The sequence below is a fragment of the Phyllobates terribilis genome, unplaced genomic scaffold (genome assembly GCF_046119375.1).
Source record: "Phyllobates terribilis strain yellow unplaced genomic scaffold, ASM4611937v1 Scaffold_2__4_contigs__length_985480577, whole genome shotgun sequence".
Taxonomy (NCBI): Eukaryota; Metazoa; Chordata; class Amphibia; order Anura; family Dendrobatidae; genus Phyllobates; species Phyllobates terribilis.
Genome location: NW_027362762.1, coordinates 197,909,168 through 197,931,018, shown reverse-complemented (window position 1 = coordinate 197,931,018; position 21,851 = coordinate 197,909,168).

Here is a 21,851-nt window from a genome sequence, read left to right as displayed (position 1 = left end):
TTTTTTTATAAGTTTTCCACTTTTGGATTTTTTTCCCGTTTTTCAAAACATTATATGATAAAGTGACTGGTTTAATTCAAAACTACTCAATCTGCAAAAAATCAAGTCCTCAAATGACTATGTAGACCAAAAAGTATAAGGATATAGCTCTTGGAAGACGGGCAGTAAAAAATGAAGGCTCAAAAAATTAAAATTTCACAGTCATTATATCATTAAATAAGTTTGGGATAAACATATAAGAAAAGTAAATAATTCGGGCAGATGGACCATGAGGTCTATTTATGCTGCCAGCCTTCTAAGTTTCTTATGTCCATATACAGTGAGCACCCTCTAGTGGTAGCTTCACATAGACAAAATTGTATCATTTGTGTGATGTAGATGGAAAATGTTGGCAAAGTATTTTGGATGGAGGCCAAAAGGGTGGAATTTGTTCACTAATGCTCTTCAAATTACTGATATTTATACATTTACATATGAGATGATGATATATGTTCCATGTACAACAGATGGGATATCAAAAAACTGATAGCAGAGAAAATACAAAAAGAAGAGAAACAGCTAAACATAATGGAGGAAACTTTGTAAGTGCCTTTTTTTCAGGTAGAGATGATATAAAACCTGTCTACACATACTATATATCTGTCTACGTTGATAGTTGTCACTCAGTGTGTGAAAGTCATTTCTCAGTCTAAGAGATTTATAGGACACATGGTTTTGATGAATTTTATTTATTTGACTATTTAATATAAGTACCAGGAAAAATAAAACATGACCCAGCATTTTTATATGGCTCCTTCAGAAAGACACAAATTATAATTATAAGAATGTATACTTTCTATAGCATTCCTCCTGTCCAGGATTCTGGATTTGGGAAGCTGTCTCAGGAAGTGGGCATATGTCCAATCTGTATCCTCATAGATATGGTTGAATAGTGGAGCAGAGAGCCGTCAGCTTCCTGCACCACCACACAGCCTGTGCTCTCTGCGCTGTCTAAGGTCTGGTGCAGCAGACATAATGGTGTCACTAGATCATGCTTGTAGCGCCCAGCCACACACAGCATAGAACAGAGCAAGCTTGTAGATTCAACTTGTTTATTAGCCCATGTGGCTGTGGCGACGTTTCGCTCCAATGCCGCAGACCTTTCTCAAGCAAAGTGCAAGATATTTAAGGCTGCTTAATCACAAGAAGTATTAGCAGCAATTTACATAAACATTCATTTTTATACATGATTTAAATTACCGTACATTAACATAATTATACCATATATTACTGTGTAAACAATGATTAAAGTGCCATAGTGCAATAAAGTGACCAATATCTATATCAAAACAGTAAAATTTCATGAATCAGCGTAATTGATCATTTTCACCAGCTGTGTAAATCTAATTAATAACATGACCCACCCCACATGTAAATCACGACATAATTCGGCGTCTGTATCGATCCTAATGCGCATGTCCAGAAGGAGTATATCACTTCTGGAGCGCACTTGCGCTCCAGCAGCCGGAAAGACCGGCGCCATATTATAGATGTCTCATTTGGAACGCACATGCGTTCCAGCGGCCAAGAAATACCGGCTCCATGTTAAATGTCAGCAACTGTGCATGCGTGAAGATGGCGACAGCACAGTCCTCATAGAGAAGATGCCGATCTTAAATTAAGGCAATTTGCCAGGAATATAAAAATAGAACATGTAGCGCATATATAGATTATAGGGAGATATCTCCAAACATAGATTCAGTTTTGGGGTGCATCTAAGATAGAAGATCCATCATTTTAACTCTATAGATTGACATAAATCAAAGGGGGTAACAGCTGTCAAAACCTATGAGGCACAAGAACACCCTCCATTAGCTGAAGATGACAAGCCAGTGGCCTAAAAGGGATGGGAGACGCGTACTTCATGGCACTAATCTCTACCTTCCCACATACCAAGGCTGAATTACAGCACATTTACCCACAAGAACTGTAGTTTAGCAACCCCATTATCATTTTCTTAAATCGGTATATTTTAATTAAACAATGTTCTATAATAATATTCATAAACAAACATTGTGCCATATTGATAACAAAAAAAGAGTTATATATTAAAACATTTCAGATGGGGATGAATCATGTCTTCAAAGATCCAACAGTGGTGATTGATCTATAAAAGAAAAAAGAGAACATCATTAAAAGTCTAACTGATAATCACATCACAGAGGATAGGAAGATAACCACAAGCAAGGAACGGGCAAACAGCCAAACCTAAAGGGTAATACTCAATTTATAATCCACATTTAGTCCAAATGGTCTTAGGGTATTAAGACGCCTAATCCATTCTAATTCTCTGATTTTCAGCAGACATACTCTATCCCCCCCATGTCTCAAAGGTGGTATGTGGTCAATAATTCTAAATCTCAATTGTTTTCCCAAATGTTTCATCTCAGTAAAGTGTTTGGGAACAGGTAGGTCAAGCCTTTTCTTCCTAATCGTGTACCTGTGTTGATTGATTCTAGTCCTAAAATTCAACGTCATCTCTCCAACATAGAGAAGATTACACGGGCACTGCAATAAATATATTACATGATGTGATGTACATGTAAGGAACTGATTAATAAATCTCACCATTACCAGAATTTTGAAATTTATTTCCCTTCTGTATGTAAGCACAGTTAACAAAATTAAGACAGGGGAAACAGCCCATCCTTCGTTGTCCTGTCAATGTATTCTGAACTCCGCTTTTTTGAGGACCAATGTCCGCCCGGATCAGTCTGTCTTTAATATTTTTGGCACGTTTATAAGATATCAGGGGAGGGGCTTTAAATTCTTTAATGTCAGGTAAGCATCTATAACATTGGCCAATGGAGTTTTACAATACTTGCCACCATCTTACTCTCCTCACAAAATGAGGTAACCAATGGTATTCTCTCCAAAGTTGCAGATTTTTTAGTCGTTTTTTGAAGAAGGACATTTTGATTCACTTCCTTCACTTTCTCCTTACATTTGTTTAGAAGTTTTCTTGGATAATTCCTTATACCAAATTTATCTACCATGGAATTCAAAGAAGTCTCCAACATACCATCATCGCTAACAATTCGCCTAACACGTAACATCTGACTATAAGGTAATTATTCCACCGTTCTTCATGGATGATGACTATCAAATTTTAAAAAAATATTTCTGTCTGTCGGTTTTACAAACAATTCCGTGCTTAATATGCCATTATTGTACTTGATCAATATATCCAAAAACTGTATCTCTGTCTCAGAATGCACTAGAGTAAAACCAATGCCATCTCAAAGGTTATTCATGAATACATGAAAGTCAAATAACTCCTCTAAGGATCCAGACCATAGGAGGAGGACATCATGTATGTACCTTCACCATCCCTGAACATGTTGGAAATGGTGGGATACATAGACGAGGTCCTCCTCCATAACTCTTATTGTCAAATTTGCATATGCGGGCGCCATATTGGCGCCCATCGCTGTCCCTCTACGTTGCATATAATATTTGTCCCCAAACAAAAAATAGTTGTTCCTCAGTACTATTTCAAGTAAATTAGCAATAAAGTCTATTTTACTGGGTGTGAGATTAGTCTCACAGAGTATTTTATTCACAACAGGAAGTCCCACTTCATGACTGATGGACGTATATAAAGATATTACATCAAATGATGCCAAGATAATCCTCTTATCTTGCTGCCATGCTGCCAACTTGCATAGGAAGTCCGTAGTGTCTAATGTAAAAGATTTTGCCTCTCAGGCTAATGGACCCAATATTTTATTAAGGAAGATTCCAATAGGACTAAATAGGGAATCACTCCCAGATATAATAGGGCGTCCTTGTGGATCTATAAGGGTTTTGTGTATCTTGGGCAAGGCATATATGACCGGTATAGGAGATAGAGTACATCTGCTGAAAATCAGAGAATTAGAATGGATGCACTTGATAAAGACTCCTTGAAGTCGAAACGTTGTGTGGTCTTTTTGACATGACGGAATAAAAAGGTTTACATCCGTATGACACCCTGAAGTGGACTCTGTCTGTTTTTACTGCTCTTCTGCTGTTGTTTACCCAGTGGGTTCCTTGGACTATGGAAACGTGCGTCCCATGTGTGGAGTGCTGCCAGCTATAACTTTTAACTAGGCCACTCCATGACCTTAAAATGCTTCTTATGGAGCCACTCCTTAGTTTCCTTGGCTGTGTGTTTCAGATCATTGTCATTCTGGAAGACACAGCCATGACCCATCTTCAATGCACTTAGTAAGGGAAGGAGGTTGTTGGCCAAAATCTTGCAATTCATGACCCCATCCATCCTCCCTTCAATACTATGCAGTCATTGGGACAGTGTTCTTGGGATTGTACCCATCCTTCTTTTTCCTCCAAACACAGCGAGTGAAGTAGATACCAAAAAGTTATATTTTGGTCTCTACTGACCACATGACCTTCTCGCATGCCTCCTCTGGATCATCCAGATGGTCATTGATGAACTTCAAACGGGCCTGGACATGTGCTGGCATGAGCAGGGGGACCTTGCGTGCTCAGTGCGTGAAAGGACACTGCTCCTGAACTCAGCTCTGGGGCCCACTCTCTGGACCGGCTCATTCTCCCCGGCTCCCAGGCATCAGCGGTAAGAGGATTACAGCTGGGGACATCTCTGGATAGGTGAGTATAAGGATTTTATTATTTTATTCTTATTTTTTACACAGGGACACTGCGTGAGCAGACTGTTACTACCCTCATCATTGTCCCTGCTGGTGCTGATCGCAGCACCGGCAGGAAACCATGATGAGGGCAGTGTTCAGCACCCGGCGCTTGAGAACAGCTCTAACTGTAGCGCTGATTCCCAGGCTCTGGTACGTGTGATGTTGATGCGGGACAAGGACATAGATATCTCTGGTACCGTTTTTTCCGGTACCGGAAATATACGGACATGTGAAACCAGCCCAACAGTCAGTGTCAGCTAATCAGTGGGGTCTCCATCTGGATTCGGACGTCTGCTTCCCTGGTATTGGGGGCAGATCCTAACGTTTGGTCATCAGTATTCTAATCCTGGGAGACCCCTTTATCTGTGTGATGGAGGAAATGGATAAATTGTGTTGTGCTAAGAAAGTGTTTGGGTTGGATTGAGAAACTGGGGGATTGACTCTGTTGCTCATGAGATCGAACCTGTTACAGATCCTAATCCCCACTGTTACTGCACATTTCCATGAAATGATATATCTTTCATGTACTGTAGAGACGAGAACATCAAAATTAAAGAGAAGAAGACCACCATCAAGAGCAGGTAAGAGCAGAGACTACTGAGCAAACCTTCTAGATGACATAATGATAGAGATGATTCCTGACTACTGTATATACCTGATTGCGCAGACAGCGGACATTTATTGTTACCACTTAGGCATCTTATTTACCTGATTTTTAAGAGGTTTTGGAACAGTTTATTTTCCTGAAGGGTTCTTTGCTGCCTTCTGATTGGATACTGCGATGTCTTCAAAGATTTCCTTTTGGATCCTCTTCAAAGAAATGACATATAATTTATATTTTTCCACCAGATGTTTTCTAAACTTCTTCAAGGAAGAAAAAGAAAGCTTAAAAAAACCTCATTTAAACAACAAAGTGGATTTCCCATAGGAATGAACAGGAATTGCTTTCCAAGAGTTATTTTAGAAATTTTTGAGGTGGATTTTGGAGAGGATTTGCTCAAAAAACTAATAAAAAAATTCTATGTGCACATACTCTTCGTGATGAAACCAAGTTTTAGCTTTAGGGTGTGTTCGCAATAAGTTTTTCTGCTGAGTTTTTAAAGCAAAAACTCCGAAATCCCCTTCAAAAATTCAAAACTCCTCAAAAAGTAGGAATTTCTGCTCGGTTCCCACTCCAAAGACTGAGGGAAAAAACTCAGTGTGAGCACAATATTAACACTATTAAGGTCATTGTATTTTGCGAGATGCATTTTAGTTTTTATAAACACCATAAAAACATAAACAGTGTTAAAAACTTGAAGTTTTTTAGGGAATAAAATTAAATCAGCAGTAATTTCACCATTGCTTATTGGGATTTACAGTCGCAGCATTCACCGTTCAGTATATATTACATGATAACGTTATTCTACAAGCCAAGAGCAATTACACTAACAAGACGATTTTCTTTTTTTTTTTACAAACTAATATACTTTTCTAAAGCCACATGATAAGTATTTTTTTTATAATTCATATAAGACATATACTGTATTTTCTGGACTATAAGACGCAATGTATTAGCAAGAAAAAAATCATACTTAAAAATGTGTGTGTGTCTTGTAGTCCCGAAGCAGGAGAGCGCTGACACAGCATCATTTCCGGGTACTGAGAAAACTATGCAGCGGCACAACTCTTTCTCCTCCAGCCCAACACTGAGCAGTCTGATCTGTGCAGGGCAGGAAAGGAAGGTACCGGGACCTGCACATCACTAACGCTGCACAGATGCTGCAGAGCCTGACCATCTGAACAACCTCCCAGGTTACTTATGTGCATAGAAGGAACTTCATATTGTGCTAGCATATACAGTGTGCCGCAGAGGTGTGTTTGGTGATGTACCAGAACATACTAATGAAAGATATGAAGTGCGACAAAGAAGGTCCAAGACAAGATACTTGGAAGGGAGGTAAGAAAATTTCTAATACAATCCACAGGGAGAAGATTGGAACAAAACAAAATCGTGTAAACTGCGTGCTAGCAAATGCCAGAAGCCTGACAAACAAGATGGATGAACTGGAAGCAGAAATATCTACAGGTAACTATGACATAGTGGGAATAACAGAGACATGGTTAGATGAAAGCTATGACTGGGCAGTTAACTTACAGGGTTACAGTCTGTTTAGAAGGGATCGAAGAAATCGGAAAGGGGGTGGAGTCTGTCTATGTAAAGACGTGTCTAAAGCCTACAATACGGGAGGATGTATGGGAGGGAAATGAGGAGGTCGAGTCCTTATGGGTGGAGATACATGGGGCAAAAAACAATAATAAAATTATCATAGGAGTCTGTTATAAACCACCAAATATAGCAGAAGCCACGGAAAGTCTATTAATGAGACAAATTGACGAAGTAGCAAAAAATAACGAGGTGATTATTATGGGGGACTTCAACTACCCCGATATAGACTGGGAAACCGAAAGCTGTAGATCTCAGAAAGGAAACAGGTTTCTGTCAATTATCAAAGACAATTATTTGTCACAACGTGTGCAGGAACCAACTAGAGGGACGGCCCTTTTAGACTTAATATTAACTAACAGGCCATACAGAATAACTGAGGTGCAGGTCGGGGGGCACCTGGGAAATAGTGACCACAACATTATACAGTTCCACATGTGCTTCAGTAGGGTGCCCAGCAAGGGAGTCACAAAAACACTGAACTTCAGGAGGGCAAAGTTTGATCAGCTAAGAGATGCCCTTCACCTTATAGACTGGGATAGTATCTTCAGTAATAGGAGCACGGATAGAAAATGGGAAATTTTCAAAACAGTCCTACATAGTCACTGTAGAAGGTACATACCTTATGGGAATAAAAGGGCTAGGAATAGGAGGAAGCCAATGTGGCTAAATAAGGAAGTCAAGAGGGCAATGAAAAACAAAAAAAGGGCTTTCGGTAAACTTAAACAAGAAGGCAGCGAGGAAGCGCTAATATCTTATAGGGAAAAAAAACAAAATCTGTAAGAAACAAATAAGAATAGCAAAAGAGGAGACTGAGAGACTAATTGCCAAGGAAAGTAAAATGAATCCCAAACTGTTCTTTAACTATATAAACAGTAAAAGGATTAAAACTGATGGAGTTGGCCCATTGAAAAATAACCTGGGTAAAATCATAGAGGTCGATGAGGGTAAAGCAAACCTACTCAATAGCTTCTCCACTGTTTTCACAAAAGAAAACAATTTATCGGAGGAAATGCAGAGTGATAAAGTAAACCCTCCGCTAAATATCACCCAACTAACCCAGGAGGAAGTTCAGAAACGCCTAAATAATATCAAAATAGACAAGTCACCAGGCCCAGATGACATACACCCCCGGGTACTAAAAGAATTAAGTAATGTGATAGACAGACCGCTGTATCTTATATTCAAGCACTCTTTATGGACAGGGACTGTCCCACTAGACTGGCGCCAAGCAAATGTGGTACCAATATTCAAAAAGGGGTCTAAAAGTGACCCTGGGAACTATAGACCAGTAAACTTAACGTCTGTTGTGGGTAAATTGTTTGAAGGATTTCTTAGAGATGCTATTGTAGAATATCTTAATGATAATAACTGTCTAACTCCATATCAACATGGATTCATGAGGGATCGCTCCTGCCAAACAAACCTGATCGCCTTCTACGAGGAGGTGAGCTCACAGCTGGACCGGGGAGAGTCCGTGGATGTTGTATACCTTGACTTCTCCTAAGCGTTTGATACCGTGCCACACAAAAGGTTGGTATATAAAATGAGAATGCTTGGTTTGGGGGATAATGTGTGCAAGTGGGTAAATAGCTGGCTGAGTGATAGAAAGCAGAGGGTGGTTATCAATGGAGTAAGCTCAGGGTGTGTCAGGGTTACTAGCGGGGTGCCTCAAGGGTCTGTCTTGGGCCCTATATTATTTAATATATTTATTAATGATCTAGTGGAAGGGTTGCATAGTAAAATAGCAATATTTGCAGATGATACTAAACTTTGTAAAGTAGTTAATACAGATGAGGATAGGGCACAGCTACAGGAGGATTTAGATAAATTGGGGAGTTGGGCCAAAAAATGGCAAATGGGGTTCAATGCCGATAAATGTAAGGTCATGCACATGGTAAAGAAAAACAGCAGTCACCCATACATATTAAATGGGAAACCGTTGGGGAAATCTGACATGGAGAAGGACCTGGGCGTCTTGGTTAATAGCAAATTAAATTGGAGTGCCCAGTGTCTGGCAGCAGCTGCGAAGGCAAATAGAGTCATGGCATGCATCAGAAGAGGAATAGGGGCATATGATGAGAACATTGTTCTTCCTCTGTATAAAGCGCTGGTAAGGCCGCACTTAGAATATTGTGCACAGTTCTGGGCTCCGGTGCTCAGGAAAGACATATTGGAGCTAGAGAGGGTACAAAGGAGGGCGACTAAGGTAATAAAGGGAATGGAGGGACTAGAATACCCAGAGAGGTTGTCAAAATTAGGCCTATTTACGTTGGAAAAGAGAAGGCTTAGGGGATACCTCATAAACATGTATAAATACATCAGGGGCAGTACAGAGATCTCTCCCATGACCTGTTTATACCAAGGATGGTGACAAAGATGAGGGGGCACACTATGCGTCTGGAGGAAAGGAGGTTCCTGCACCAGCATAGAAGGGGATTCTTTACGGTCAGAGCCGTGAGACTCTGGAACTCTCTGGGAGAGGAAGTGGTGATGTCCAACTCACTTAATGAGTTCAAGAGAGGCCTGGATGCCTTTCTTGAGAACAAAAAAATTACATCTTATGCTTAGTGATAGTTAATTAATCCAGGGATTTAATCTGACTGCCAGATTGGAGTCGGGAAGTGAATTTTTCCTCAATGATGTAAATTGGCCTATACCGCATGGGCAGTGCACAAGAAATAGGCTGAACTGGATGGACGCTTGTCTTTTTTCGGCCTTATAAACTATGTAACTATGTAACCAGAACTGCGTGTGTTAAAAGGCTTCTCCAGGACTATAACATTCATGTCCTATCCCTATTATAGACAAGCATTGTTTCACTCCTTCTGGACATGGCCAGTTTCCGTTTTTTCCGTTTTCCTATTTTCCTCCCCTTTTCCCTTCTCCATAACTTTTTCTGTCCACATAGACGTATGAGGGCTTATGTTTATGCGGGACGAGTTGTACTTTTGAATGACACCATTTATTGTACCACAATGGACCTGCTGGATTTCAAAGGAGCTCTGTGATGATGGGCATGGAGGTCTTCATCGGCGTCCTGCGATCACTTTACATGGACACATATAATGATGCGCCCCAATGCCGACGCAATATTAATGCCACTGTCAGAGTTTGACCACGGCATTAAATAGGTTAATAGTCTCGGCTGTTAGAGGTAGGTTCTGGCTGTGTGACACAGCCATTATTTGCAGGGTATGGGGCGAGCTCACCTCGTGGACCCGCTCCATACACCCGCTACTGACTTGCACTGTACATGTATAGTGGATGTAGGTAAAGAGTTAATCATTGGCGGTTTTATTCACTTGAATGGTGCGAGCTGCAGTACCAGGCACTTCCATTTATTCGGATGGTGACCAGGACAGACTATAAACTGTGCTACTTACTTACTGACCCAGAAGATCAGGAGATCCCCTCATATTTCTTGAGTCTTCTGGATATATTTGTAGAGTAATCGAGAGCACTGAATATCATGGTATCTCTGGAAGAGGAGGATGTTTTTCTTAAGTGTCATGTTACCTTGTTTCTATCCATTTTTTTAGGCTTCTTCTTCTTACAGTACTGTTGCTTCAGAATGTAAAACAGTGAGTATAGAAGATCCTTTCTGTACATGTCACCCCAGGTCTTACCGTCATTCTGTAATATGCTGCCTCCAGCTTTAAGATTCAAATTTCCAGTGCGCTAAATTTTTACTAACTTATTACTAGCTTTTATAATTCATGGTAGTCAATATGGGCTGTGAAACAGTTTTCTGTCTACTGTTCAATGGCATTTAAAACATCATTCCCCCAATGGCAATGTTTTACACAAAGCTCCAAATCTTTATAATTACTGTTAATATACAGAAAAACCCAACATGAGATTTATTTTTTGCTTCTTCCTTCAGCCACTCCTTATATCCAGCTTATCAGGGCTGAGCGGATCGTCCTATTCTTCCATCTTTTACTTTCCCAGAGTCATACGGCTTCTCCTTGGTACTTCAGGCCAGTTCACTGTTCATACTCGGCCAAACAGCCTATGGAGAAATAAAGAGACAACACTACGCATGCTCGACTGATACATAGGAGCCATGGGATGGCAACACGAGAGGGGGATTTGCTAAACAGGGGAGATTTAAATATGAGTTGCATTGGCATACACAAATAAATATGGTCTTAATTTTGTACATACATATTATGATTTTGGAAAGGCCCTTTTAAGTGAAGGGTTATTAAAAGATAAATACTTTTACAGTGTATGCAGTTGCCAATGACCACATTTTTAAAGGCATGTCCTTATTTTTTTTCTGCAAAATCGTGCACCATTAACCATGACATGCAGGAATGGCTTCAGCATTAAAGGTCATCAATATCAGATTAGTGAGGGTCCATCACCCGACACCCCCTCTGATCAGCTACTATAAGCTCCGGCTTAACCCCTTTACCCCCAAGGGTGGTTTGCACGTTAATGACAGGGCCAATTTTTACAATTCTGACCACTGACACTTTATGAGGTAATTACTCTGGAACGTTTCAACGGATCCCGCTGATTCTGAGACTGTTTTTTCGTCACATATTGTACTTCATGATAGTGGTAAAATTTCTTCGCTATTTTTATGCCCTTAAATCAGAGAGATATGTTACACAAAATAGTTAATAACATTTCCCACATGTCTACTTTATATCAGCACAATTTTGGAACCAAAATTTTTTTTTAGTAGGGAGCTATAAGGGTTAAAATTTGACCAGCGATTTCTCATTTTTACAACAAAATTTACAATACCATTTTTTTATAGACCACATCACATTTGATGTGACTTTGAGGGGCCTTTATGACAGAAAATACCCAAAAGTGACACCATTCTAAAAACTGCACCCCCTCAAGGTGCTCAAAACCATATTCAAGAAGTTTATTAACCCTTCAGGTGCTGCACACGAATTTTTGGAATGTGGAAGAAAAAAATGAACATTTAACTTTTTTCACAAAAATGTTACTTTAGACCCATTTTTTTTTATTTTTGCAGGGGTAATAGCAAAAAAATGGACCCCAAAATTTGTTGTGCAATTTCCCCTGAGCACGCAGATACCCCATATGTGAGGAAAAACCACTGTTTGGGCGCACGGCAGCATTTGGAAGGGAAGGAGCGTCATTTAACTTTTTGAATATAAAATTTGCTTGAATAATTAGTGGACACCATGTTGCGTTTGGGGAGCCCCTGATGTGCCTAAACAGTGGAAACCCCCCACAAGTGACACCATTTTGGAATCTAGACCTCTCAGGGAACTTATCTAGATGTGTGGTGAGCACTTTGAACCCCCAGGTGCTTCACAGAAGTTTATAACATTGAGCCATAAAAATAAAATGTTCACATTTTTCCAACAAAAATGTTTTTCAGCCCCCAATTTTGCATTTTCGCAAGGGTAACAGGAGAAATTGCACCATGCAATTTGTTGTGCAATTTCTTCTGAGTAAGCAGATACCCCATATGTGGGGGAAAACCATTGTTTGGGCGCACAGCAGGGTTCGGAAGGGAAGGAGCGCCATTTGACTTTCTGAATGTAAAATTTGCTTGAATAATTAGCCGATGCCATGTTGTGTTTGGGGAGCCCCTGATGTGCCTAAACAGTGGAAACCCCCCACAAGTGACCCCATTTTGGGAACTAGACCCCTTAGGGAACTTATCTAGATGTGTGGTGAGCACCATGAAACCCCAGGTGCTTCACAGAAGTTTATAACATTGAACCGTAAAAATAAAATTTTCACATTTTTTCAACAAAAATGTTTTTCAGCCCCCAATCTTGCATTTTCATAAGGGTAACAGGAGAAATTTCACCATGTAGTTTGTTGTGCAATTTCTCCTGTGTAAGCAGATACCCCATATGTGGGGGAATGGGGGAAAACCACTGTTGGAGTGCACGGCAGGGTTCAGAAGGGAAGGAGCGCCATTTGACTTTTTGAATGTAAAATTAGCTTGAATAATTAGTGGATGCCATGTTACGTTTGGGGAGTCCCTGATGTGCCTAAATAGTGGAAACCACCCCCCCAGTGACTCCATTTTGGAAACTACACCCCTCCAGGATTTTATCAAGGGGTATAGTGAACATTTTGAACCCAAAGGTACGACACAGAATTTGATAACATTAGGTCTGTTATGATCTGCTACAAGAACTAAGGAAAGATAGGGGAAAGCTGTCCCTACAGTAAGACTAAGCTGAATCCCTACGATGTAGCGGGCTGCCTGTTCCTAGTGAACAGACCCGCCTTCGTCCTCGGCTAGTCTGAACGAAGACCTATAGAATTAAGGGAGGGGTCCCTAAAAGAACTAAGGACTGGGACAAAAATGGGATACCTCCTAAACAGAAATTGTTGTAGAACACAAAAGACAAACTGACAAAAAGTACTAGAGATCCCAGAGGACCAAGCAAACTGACAGAGATAGGCACCAAAGCACCAGGCTAGCAAAACAGTCAAACAACACTGAAGTCCAGCAAGGCCGAAGGGCGGAGCTGGAATATATATGCAGATGGTCACGTGACCGCAAAACACAAGATAGAAAAAACTAACAGGAGGGTTCTAACAAGGTCATCATATTGAATAAGTTGTCATTAGTCTTGAGTGCAAGTGCTCGCTATTTGAGTTTGATTCGGTACTCGGGTATGCACCAAGTATCGCGGGTGCTCAAGTGACATGCTCGAGTCCCTGCCCCGCATGTTCGCATGTTTCACGGTTATTAGACACCCAAAAAAATACATGCTGGGATCGCTCGTGCATGGCAGGCAATCCCCGCAAAGTTTTTTTGGCTGTATAACAGCTGCAAAACATTTGGGGCGGAGACTTGAGCATGTCACTCAAGCACCCGCTATACTCGGTGCATACCCGAGCACCCGATGCAAACTCAAGTAGCGAGCACTTGCGCTCAACATTAGTCGCTATATCGTCGTCATTTTTTTTCTTTACTTCTGAAAAAATCACAACTCCATCCCTAATCTTAGCCCAACTCTAACCCTAGCCCAACCCTTGGCCAACTCTAACCTTAGCCTAACCCTAACCTAACCTTAGCCTAATCCTAACCCTAGCCCAACCCTAACCCTAGCACAACCCTAACCCTAGCACAACCCTAACTCTAAAGTTTATTTTTTACGATGTTCCTCATGTGGTATAAGTGATTAGACGTCTTTATTCTTCGGGTCGATGCAATTACAGCGATGCCAGATTCATATTGGGTTTTTATGATTGACAGCTGTCACACACTAAAAAAACATTTTTTTTGCAAAGACTAGTTTTTGCATCGCCATATTTTGAGAGCTATAATTTTTCCATATTTCGGCCGACTGAGTCATGTGGTGGCTTGTTTTTTGCGGGACAAGTAGCCGTTTTTATTGGTACCATTTTCGGGCACGTGACATTTTTTGATCGCTTTCTATTCAGATTTTTAGAAGGCAAAATAAACAAAAAACAATTCAGGAATTTTTTTTTTATTATTTTTTATTTTTTTCATGCCATTCTGCGTGTGGTAAAATTGATAAGGCAGCTTTATTCTTTGGGTCAGTAAGTTTATAGCGGTACCGCATTTATATATTTTTTTTAGATTTTGGCGCTTTTACTCAATAAAAACTATTTTATAGAAAAAAGAATTGTTTTTGCATCGCTTTTTTCTGAGAGCTATAACTTTTTTATTTTTCGGCCGTTGGAGCTGTATGGTGGTTTGTTTTTTGTGGGAAAAGATGACGTTTTCAGCAGTACCATTTTATTTACATTCGTCTTTTTGATCGCATTTTATTCCATTTTTTGTTTGGCGGTATGATGATAAAACATCATTTTATGTTTAGTTTTTTATTTATTTTTTTTACCGTGTTCACTAAAGGGGTTAACTAGTGGGACATTTTTATAGGTCAGGTCGTTCTGGACGCGGCGATACCAAATATGTGTACTTTTATTGGTTTATTTTTTTTTTTCCATAAGATTATTTATTTATGGGTGCAATATATTTTTTGTTTGTTTTTTTTTCATTTTTTTTTTAAATATTTTTACCATTTTTTTTTTCACTTTCTGACATTTTTATTACTTTTACACTTTGTCCCACTATGGGACTTTCACTTTTTGCAGCCTGATCGGCTGTAGAGCACAGGAATGCAGAACCATCTGTAACATCCCTGGTGGCGTACTGGCATGGCTTACCATCTCCCACTATGCAAGACCGTCAACTTACCTACCAATGCAGGCTGAACACTATGCGTCTCTTCCTGCTGTGTGCATGTCTCTTGTCTGCTGGCTTAGGGCGGCGGCGCTGGCACTTCCTGATTCTTAAAGTTACAGTGTGCGCAGTCCAAATGTGTCCCCAGCCTATTGCTATGAGTCACTGGATACTTAAACCTCCTCCACCCAGTAGAAGGTGCCTGAGCAACACTTTCTTTCAGTGTGTTCTGTGCAACTGAGTTGCCAGGTCCTGTCCTGTATCTTGTCTATCTCTGCCACCCTGGGGGCTGAGTACCCAGGTCCGTTACCTGTATCTGTGACTTCTAGTCTTTTCCGCCACCCTGGGGGCTGTATGCCCAGGCTCATTCTTGTCTGAACTGTGTCTTAGCCCGTTACCTGTTTGTCTCTATGTCCGATCCTTCCCTTTTCCTGCAGTGTCTTAACCAGTACCTAACTCCTACTCATTGTCTCTGTACTTCTGTTTGTGAGTTTTGTGTCCACTCGCTACTTCATTGCAAGTACCTTGTGTGTATCTGGTTCTGCTTGTCACGTTTCCCTGCCTCCGTATCTACCTCCTGTGTTCTAGATATCTTCCTGTGTTTCCCAGTCTGTTCCATGTGAACAGAGCCCTGTCCTGTCTGCCCGCACTTGCAGCTCTGCTCCTCTCTTCCCTGCTCCGCTTGTCCTCCGCACCTGCGGCTCTGCCCTGCTCCGCTTGTAATCCGCACCTGCGGCTCTGCTCTGCTCCGCTTGACCTCCTCACCTGCGGCTCTGCTCTGCTCCGCTTGTCCTCCTCACCTGCGGCTCTGCTCTGCTCCGCTTGTCCTCCTCACCTGCAGCTCTGCTCAGCTCCGCTTGTCCTCCACACCTGCGGCTCTGCTCTGCTCCGCTTGTCCTCCGCACCTGCGGCTCTGCTCCGCTTGTCCTCCACACCTGCGGCTCTGCTCTGCTTGTCCTCCGCACCTGCGGCTCTGCTCCGCTTGTCCTCCGCACCTGCGGCTCTGCTCCGCTTGTCCTCCGCACCTGCGGCTCTGCTCTGCTCCGCTTGTCCTCAGCACCTGCGGCTCTGCTCTGCTCCACTTGTCCTCCACACCTGCGGCTCTGCTCTGCTTGTCCTCAGCACCTGCGGCTCTACTCTGCTCCGCTTGTCCTCCTCACCTATGGCTCTGCTCCGCTTGTCCTCCACACCTGCGGCTCTGCTCTGCTTGTCCTCCGCACCTGCGGCTCTGCTCCGCTTGTCCTCCGCACCTGCGGCTCTGCTCTGCTTGTCCTCCGTACCTGCGGCTCTGCTCCGCTTGTCCTCCGCACCTGCGGCTCTGCTCTGCTCCGCTTGTCCTCCTCACCTGTGGCTCTGCTCCGCTTGTCCTCCGCACCTGCGGCTCTGTTCTGCTCCTCTTGTCCTCCGCACCTGTGGCTCTGCTCTGCTCCGCTTGTCCTCCGCACCTGTGGCTCTGCTCTGCTCCGCTTGTCCTCCGCACCTGCGGCTCTGTTCTGCTCCGCTTGTCCTCCGCACCAGTGGCTCTGCTCTGCTCCGCTTGTCCTCCGCACCTGTGGCTCTGCTCTGCTCCGCTTGTCCTCCACACCTGCGGCTCTGCTTTGCTTGTCCTCCGCACCTTCGGCTCTGCTCTGCTCCGCTTGTCCTCCTGACCTGCGACTCTGCTCTGCTCCGCTTGTCCTCCTCACCTGCGGCTCTGCTCTGCTCCGCTTGTCCTCCGCACCTGCGGCTCTGCTCCGCTTGTCCTCCGCACCTGCGGCTCTGCTCTGCTCCGCTTGTCCTCCTGACCTGGGACTCTGCTCTGCTCCGCTTGTCCTCCTCACCTGCGGCTCTGCTCTGCTCCGCTTGTCCTCCTCACCTGCGGCTCTGTTCTGCTCCGCTTGTCCTCCCCACCTGCGGCTCTGCTCTGCTCCGCTTGTCGTCCGCACCTGTGGCTCTGCTCCTCTTGTCCTCCACACCTGCGGCTCTGCTCCGCTTGTCCTCCGCACCTGCGGCTCTGCTCTGCTCCGCTTGTCCTCCGCACCTGCGGCTCTGCTCTGCTCCGCTTGTCCTCCGCACCTGCGGCTCTGCTCTGCTCCGCTTGTCCTCCGCACCTGCGGCTCTGCTCTGCTCCGCTTGTCCTCCGCACCTGCGGCTCTGCTCTGCTCTGCTTGTCCTCCGCACCTGCAGCTCTGCTCTGCTCCGCTTGTCCTCCGCACCTACGGCTCTGCTCTGCTTGTCCTCCACACCTGCGGCTCTGCTCCTGTATCCCAGTGTGTTTACCTACCTGCCAGTACCCGCCCGTCTGTATACCAGCCGTGCCTGCCAGTACCCGCCCGTCTGCATACCAGTCAAACCTGCCCGTTCCTGCATTCCCCGGTGTGGGTCAGCAGCTTTGTGACTGGGGTCTGACCTGGATTAGCACCTGGGCCACCTCCCTCATCCCTCCTCAGACCACGGAGTCGATTAAGCCACCGTGCGTCCGTGGTCAGATCTGGCGAGGCCCCTAGTCACGCCCCTCCAGGCATTTCTCGGTTCGTGGCCCAGTGGGACAACTAACCATTCTCACGCCAAACAGTTACCTCCTCTTGCCACCGGAATGCTGGTGTTACGGGCACTCGGCATGGTGTGAGGAAGGAGGATCAGGGTGAGGAATATGCGGTCCAGACTCACGGCTACTGAGACTTGACCGTGTGGAACCCTGGTGGTGGTGGTGGCGGCAAAGTGACTGGAAGCATTATCCGCTATCCATCCAACAATCTTTTGACACTGCTCTGGGTTCAATAGTGGTGTGCGGCGGTCCCCTAGTAATTGGGACAGGGAGGTCGGACGAGAAGATGTGGGTGTTTGTTGTGGCACAATTTCAGCTTGCCCACGGCCTCTGCGTGCACCATCACCATCACTCCCAGTTCCCCGTCCCTTGCCACGCGCCTTGCCCATTTTAAATGGAGGTCAATATCTTCGATGCTCACTACAAATGGCAGAATTTTCAGCGAACTTATATGTGATCCGTGTGATGGACAAACCACAGTTTTAAATAGCTGGCCTGTATGTAACTATTTTTAACAGCAAACTGGTGTCAATAACTTCGCTGACACACTGCAACACAATTTCATTGGAGGCCAGAAATGGCAGAATTTTCAGCGCAATTATATGTGATCCATGTGACGGACAAACCACAGTTTTAAATAGCTTGCCTGTAGGTAACTATTTTTAACAGCAAACTGGTGTCAATAACTTCGCTGACACACTGCAACAAAATTTCATTGGAGGCCAGAAATGGCAGAATTTTCAGCGAAATTATATGTGATCCGTGTGACGGACAAACTACAGTTTTAAATAGCTGGATTTTTAGCGCTGTAATATGGAAAGGACCTGGCTGTATTCTGCAGTGCCAACAAGCAAATGGCGCAGAAAAACGGTGTTCTCTGGATTGCTTTTTAAGCACATCAGGATTAAGATAAAAAAAAAATTATTCCTGGCCCCTGATACCTGGGGCTATTTCTACAAATATCTGTAAAAGCACCAGCAGACAGAACTGGAATGGACCCTCTTGCTATGTGCACGTCATTCTGCTATATACCCTGCCTGCCTGCCTAGCACTGATATCTCTGCAGCTGGATTAGTCCTCAGAAGGACTATTAGTTGAGATGGATATGTAGAGAATCTTGTGGAATCCCTACACTAACTAATAAACAACCAAATGTCTCCCTAGCTCAGCAGCACCTCTCCCTACACTGCCTGATTGCGGAGTAGACTGTGGCGAGCATGTAGGCACCAGGTCTGATATAGACCTGATGATGCTGTGCAGCCAGCCAATCACTGTAATGCCACAACCAACATGGCTGCAGCATTACAGTGTGTAGCAGACAATCCCTGCATGATGATTGGCGCTCTAAAGACCGCCAAACATGCAGGGAGGGAGCCCGAGCATCTGCCTGAGCATCTCGGAAGTACTCTGCGAGCTCTGAGCATCTCGAGTACTGAGATGCTCGGGCGAGTACCGAGTACTTGCGAGTATGCTCGCTCATCACTAATATTGATAAAAGAATATACAATGTACAGTGACCCAATAAGGATCTAATTAAAATGAGTACAGCCACAGGACTTTGAATGCCAGGAATGAAAAACCATTTGTGGTATAAGATTGTCAATAGTGAAGTATCAATGATTACCCTATTCTATGTGATTGCACATATGTTGTAACAAGTGACATGCTAAGAGTAATTGCACACAATCCTTGGCCAAAAAGTATTCAAAATGATATTAATGTATTGCAAATGCCCTATGTATTCTTATACGGTCCATCAACAATTAGGGTATATAATGCGTAGGTATGCAAAGATTTGGGATGTATTTCATACCTGTATCCAGGAGAATCCTGCAGGAAGTGTGGCTCTCACCCTGACGCGCATTTCGGTGAGTCCTTCATCAGGGGATGAAAGACAATGAAGGACGCACTGAAACGCACATCGGAGTGAGCGCCACACTTCCTGCAGAACTCTCCTCGATCCAGGTATTATTTACATCCCCAGTCTTTGCATACTTACGCATTATATACTCTAATTGGTGATGGACTGTACAAGACTACAGTACACAGGGCATGTGCAGTATACTAATATCATTTTGAATACTTTTTGGCCGAGGATTATGTGCAATTACTCTTAGCATGTCACTTGTTACAGCTTATGTGCAATCATGTATGGTCACAGGCACAAACGCTTGACACCATCTGAACCAAATAAGTTTATTTTGGTCTCATCAGACCACAGGACTTGGTTCCAGTAATCAATGTCCTTAGTCTGCTTGTCTTCAGCAAATTGTTTGTGGGCTTTCTTGTGCATCATCTTTAGTAGAGGCTTCCTTCTGGGACGACAGTCATGAAGAAAAATTTGATGCAGTGTATGGTCTGAGCACTGACATGCTAACCCCCCCCCCTCTAACCTCTGCAGCAATGCTGGCAGCACTTATACGTCTATTTTGAAAAGACAACCTCTGATTTGACGCTGACCATGTGCACTCAAGTTCTTTGGTCGACCATGGCAGGGCCAGTTCTGAAACCTGTCTTGTTAAACCGCCGTATGGTCTTGGCCAGCTTGCTGCAGCACAATTTCAGGGTGTTGGCAATTGTCTTATAGCTTAGGCCATCTTTACGTAGAGCAACAATTCTTTTTTTCAGATCCTCAGAGAATTCTTTGCCATGAGGTGCCATGTTGAACTTCCAGTGACCAGTATGAGAGAGTGTGAGAGTGATAACACCAAATTTAACCTATCTGCTCCCCATTCACACCTGAGACTTTGTAACACTGATAGGCCACATGACACCAGGGAGGGAAAATGCCTAATTGAGCATAATTTGGCCATTTACACTTAAGGATGTACTCACTTTTGTGATATACTGTAGGTCCTGAGGATAGCTTATCAATAGCTTGTGACTGAAATTGTGACATTATTGTTTGTTATATCTCCACTCTATATAGGCAACTGGCAGCAACCACCTCAACAGCAACCACCAGGTTGTTCCATCAATTTTATTTTTAAAATTTTGTAAACACCACAATAAATTGATTTTTCACCTTTTGTTCCTCTTTAATTTCACTTGGCAGTGGCAGCACCGATCATTACACCTCACGCCACATCCACAATGGTGATAGAGTCATCACATGTCCCCTACATTACCCAGGGGTATAATGTTTACGATGGCAGAAAATGTGACTGGGTGCATGCTGACGCCAGTGCCTACATCAGTAGGATGTGCACCTGGAACCACAATCATCTGAAGTGTGTTACTGTGCAGAGACACGCTGAGTCCCTGCACTGCAATACACATTACCAGCCAATCAGAAGCCAGCAGCTTACGTTGGCGTGCGAGGCATAGACGTTGCATGGCAGTGACGTTAGCCTAAACACAAAGTCTAGCCTATGCTGGGGCTACACGATGTTTGGTCACAACATACAGTACAGACCAAAAGTTTGGACTACCTCTTGAAGCTCATCAAGAGAATGCCAAGAGTGTGCAAAGCAGTCATCAAAGCAAAAGGTGGCTACTTTGAAGAACCTAGAACATAAGACATATTTTCAGTTGTTTCACACTTTTTTGTTAAGTATATAATTCCACATGTGTTAATTCATAGTTTTGATGCCTTCAGTGTGAATGTCCAATTTTCATAGTCATGAAAATACAGAAAAATCTTTAAATGAGAAGGTGTCCAAACTTTTGGTCTGTTCTGTAAATAAAAGATAATAACCTGACGTTAAATTCATCCATTACTCTTTTGAAAGCTGAAACCCTCCCAAATTTGGTTTAGGTTAAGAAAATAAATTAGCATCAATGCTGATATATTGATCATTTAACCGCTTCCCGACCGCCCACTGTAGATAAACGTCCGCGCTGCCTGGGCTCTGTGCAGCGCGGACGTTTAAAAAGGGTGGGTGGTCCCGCAGCGCTCAGGACCCCCAGGGTCTTGCAAGCGCTGCGGGAGCGATGCAGAGCAATAGCTCTGACAGGGAACATCATCGGGACCTGATTGGATCAGGTCCCAGTGATGTTAACCCTTTGCTGTCTTCTATATGCCGCGATCTATAGTGATCGCGGCATATAGAAGACAGCAGGAGGAGAGGAGTCGTCCACTTACCTCTCCGACGGCCCCCTTATACCTTCCAGGACCTGACGTTGCTATGGCAGCTGGAGGTCACATGACCGCCTCCAGATCTGCCATATATGGTGTCCTGCCTGGCTCAGCCTGCAGCTGAAGCTAGGCAGGAGACTGACTGTGAAACAGTCAGGGAAGATCTCATGTAATGT